The sequence below is a fragment of the Otolemur garnettii genome, unplaced genomic scaffold (assembly GCF_000181295.1).
Source record: "Otolemur garnettii isolate 467f Iridium unplaced genomic scaffold, OtoGar3 scaffold00001, whole genome shotgun sequence".
Lineage (NCBI taxonomy): Eukaryota > Metazoa > Chordata > Mammalia > Primates > Galagidae > Otolemur > Otolemur garnettii.
In genome coordinates, this window is record NW_003852396.1 from 42,106,110 (window position 1) to 42,110,580 (window position 4,471).

General features: G+C 42.8%; 1 pseudogene; it reads left to right on the plus strand.

Annotated features, from left to right (window-relative positions):
* The first annotated feature begins 2,174 nt into the window (after nt 1-2,174).
* On the plus strand, nt 2,175-2,578 carry LOC100966181 (annotated as a pseudogene).
* Nucleotides 2,579-4,471: the final 1,893 nt, after the last annotated feature.

Here is a 4,471-nt window from a genome sequence, read left to right on the forward strand (position 1 = left end):
CACTCAGGTCTCTTCAACTCCAACACCAGTTCCTTGTTCCAGGCACCTGGGAGTAGAGAGCCTAGGAGTACACTCCACACGCACTCTCTGAGGTGCTGGCGCTAGCAGAGAGTTATACTCCATGTTTTTTTGTTTATCCCGCATGAAATCGTTGAATACAAACTACTCTTGAATTCAAGCAGAGAAGTCTCTGCGAGGGCTTGAAGCAGACTGAGAGCAAAAGCGAGGGGATTGGACAGCACACGAAAGCTGAGCCGACCCCTTTCTAAAATTCTAGCTTTGCCAAGTTAGATGTAAGTCTCCCTATTCCCACGGAGCTGCATGGTGGAAAGAGTTTTGAAACAAACTCATTCAAAACTCTTTCCTTCTTTGGGAGGTGAGGGTTTCTACTTGTAAAAATCTAACACATAAAGCAAAAAATCCAATTGCTATTCAATTATGAAGTCAAACTTTTCAGGAATTGAAGAGGTTTTTAACCTCGGTACTTGGTGGGTTTGGTTTGAGAAAACTCCCAGTTCTTATAAGGAGGACAGGAACGCTCTTAAGGAGACCCTTTTAGGACTCCAGAAGTGTCCAGCAAGACCATGTCTTGGAGACAGTGTTAGTGCTACCTGGCCCCAGGCTGTGTTTTGTAACTGTTTGCAGGGCTGTGAGCTTACAGAGGAGGAGGCCGTTCATGGGGTAAGGCCAGGACAGTTCACACTTTAATGCCACTATGCCAGTGAGTTCTATCAAGGGCAGGGAGAGCATTTTTTGCTTATCTCTCTATCTCCTTATCGCAAGAGGGTGCCTAGTTGGGACTTAGGTGATTGTTCCTAAGTGAGTGAAAAAATGTTCTTAATCTGACTTTCTTAATTTCACCAGCTTGGTTACTGTATCCTGCAAAGGATTGGGGCAACAGCTTGAGGGTCTCTCCACTTCAGTCTGTTTCAGCATGGTCAGGAGTGAGATGGTCCCCTGTGAAGCACACAGCATGGCCTTGAAGAACAATCAGGGCCAGAAAACCTGGAGCTGATCAAATGTGTAAAACCAACTTCTAGCTTGCAGGGGAGAGAGAACAAGTTAAATCTCACCTCAAGGAAACAAATACACTAACTCAGAACCGTGGGACCTTCTACAGGTCAGTGGCTCTGCTTCTCGCCGAAGCATTGGTATTAAAAAAAAAACAAGGAGGGGGCCTGGGAAGGAGAAATTGCACCGTGTAAAAAGACTTAAGGGACATAACAACCAAATGCAGGGTGTGGAACTGGAATGGTGATTCAAACATACCAACTCCTGAAGGAAGGAAGGAAGGGAGGGAGGGAGAGGAAAAGAAAAAAATAAGACCATCAGGGAAATTTGAATATGAATTTAGAATGAGGTGATACCAAGAGATGGCTGTCAACTTTGTCAGGTGTAAAAATGGTCCCATGCTTGGGTTTAAAAATACCCACGTTTATACACTATTGGTGGGACTGCAACCTAATATAGCCTCTTTGGAAAGAAGCATGGAGAATCCTCAAAGAACTCAAAAATAGACCTTCCATTTGAACCCTGTAATCTCATTACTAGGCATCTACTCAGAAAACAAAAATTATTTTATCATAAGGACATTTGCACTAGATTGTTTATTGCAGCCCAATTTATAATTGCCAAGATGTGGAAACAACCTAAGTGCCCACCAACCCAGGGATGGATTAACAAGCTGTGGTATATGTACACCATGAAATACTAGTCAGCCTCTAAAAAAGATGGAGACTTTACATCTTTTGTATTAACCTGGATGGAGTTAAAATATATTCTTAGTAAAGTATCACAAGAATGAAAAAGCAAGTATCCAATGTATGTAATGCTAATATGAAGCCAGTAGATGAATTAATTTATGCCCACACAAAAGAAAAACTCGATTCAATTCAAGTTGGGGGGAGAGGAGAGGAGGGAGGGGGATTGGTGTGCCCTCACTTAATGGGCACAATATAAGGGTATATGCCACACCACCTGGGTGTGGGACACAGCTACAACAGGGACTCTACCTAACAAATGCAAACATTGTAACCCAATTGTTCGTATCCTCACATTAATCTGAAATTTAAAAAAAGAGATGTTAAAAAAAATACCCATTTTTTAAAAGATGCAAATAGAAATGGGGAATGAAATGACCGGAAATTAGAGCATTGCATTAAAAAGAAATATAGATGGCTTTCCAATTTGGTCCCTGCAGAATGGCTCCCGCAAGAAGGGTGTCGAGAAGAAGAAGGGCCGGTCTGCTATCAACGAGGTGGTGACTAGAGAATACACTATCAATATTCACAAGCGCATCCATGGAGTGGGCTTCAAGAAGCGTGCCCCTCGAGTACTCAAAGAGATCCGGAAATTTGCCATGAAAGAGATGGGAACTCCAGATGTGCGCATTGATATCAGGCTTAACAAAGCTGTCTGGGCCAAAGGCATAAGGAATGTCCCACACCGTATCCGTGTGCGGTTATCTAGAAAACGCAATGAAGATGAAGATTCACCAAACAAGCTCTATACTTTGGTTACCTATGTACCTGTTACCACTTTCAAAAATCTACAGACAGTCAACGTGCATGAGAACTAACTGGTGATTGTCAGACACATAAAATAAAATTTTAAAATCACACACACACACAAAAAAGAAATATAGATGAAGTCAAAGTGGGAAAATCTTGCTAATTGTTGGATATATAGGTTTATTATAAATTTCTCTAGTATATTATCATTGACATTTTTCAGTATAAAAATTTTGAAAAAAAAGAAAGGATAGGAAATATAAAGCCAACAATTTGGTTGTTCCCCTGATCTGGGTTACTCTTCCTTTTCTCACCCCAATAAAATTTGGGCATCTCCAATGCCATTGCTATTGTACCCTAATGGGATGATGAATTTCATTTGCTTAGAGTGATAATTTATGAATCTTTAAGACCATCCCTCGATTGTTTTACATATAGTAGACTCTCCATAGTTGACCACCTCCCTACAATGACCACCTCCTTAAGTTGATCTAATTTTCAAAGACCAGACATGCACCTCATGTACAAATCAGTATAGCAGGCCTAGTTCCTTATGTTGACCACCTCCATATGGTGACCTGTGTGTTACACTCCTTTGGATGGTCAACTTACAGAGGTTCTACTATATTTTCAATCGGCTCTGAAAATACCCAAAAAACAGAGACGGAAATCTCCTAACTCAAGTCAGGGCAGATGGGAAGAGGAGGAAGAGGAGCAGTTTGGGGTGGAGGAAGGAGCAGAATGCCCCGCTCTTTACTCTGTGCGGCTTACAAAGGTTCCTCTGGGCAATGTCTTGAAGACTTGCATATAAACCAGTCTCAGAGAGGAGAAATAACAGCAACAATAACAAAAGACAAAACTCAGACCAGGTAGCTGTGAGGTAGTGAAAAGCCCCTGACTCTCAGTGAGCTACTGGCTTGGGGCTGTGCCCTGCCCGACAGCAGCTGGCTAACTTAACCTCCCCTGCTTCAGTTCCTTCCCCCACCAAGCTGAGATGACACCATCCACTTCCAGTGCCGCTGTGAGGCAGCAAGGCGATGACACAAGTGAAAACCCTCAACACCCGGCTGGATACTTACAGCTACTCTGAGAAGAATTGGATCTGAATTTAGAAAACAAATATTTATTGAGCATCTACTATGTGCCAGGCATTGGTATATGTAGAAAGAGCATAAGAATTGATAAAATAAGGTTATTGCCTTTAAATAGCTCTTTATGTTTACATGCACTTGGGTGTGGGAGCAGAACAAGCAAAGGTATAGAAATAAACTAAAAAATAAAGTAACATTCGTTGAGACCCTGAGGTGATAGGCACTCTGCTCCGTTTTACCTATGTTAGCTCATTCTGTCTTCACAAGAACACTGCAAGGCATCATCCACTTTATAGAGGAAGAAACAGGCTCAGAGCAGCTCACTCTACCTGCCAAAGTCATATAGCTAGCGTGGGGTAGACTTAGGCTATGAAATCTCCTCAGATCTCCCCTGCAGTTAGAGGCCAGCTGACACCACAGTCAAGGCATGGGTCTGTCCTCATCAGTGTCTATCCTGCTGCTATCCCTCTGATGAGACAGAGACAGTGTGCTTCTAGGAGTCTGGATCCCAAAAATTCTCTTGGGCCTTGCCATGTGGGTTTTTCTCTTAACTCCTGCATCTCCAGCTGGGCCTTTTCCAGGAAGTCCTTCTCATCAGCATTCAACACTCCAGCTCATCTACAGAGAAATCCTCCAGCCCCTCCAGACCTCTGTAGTGCTCATTCTATTTCCCTTCACGTGGAAGTGCCATGAAAGAGTTGCCCACACTATGGATATATCCTCCTACATCCTCACTTCCCTGGCCTCGGAGCCAGGCTGGTGTGTTTTCTGACTATCCTCCAATAAAATTGCTATGCCAAGGTTACAAGGTCACTTGTGCTTCCCCATCCATCTTCCTGTGTGTGTGTGTTTTATTTATTTTTTAAAATT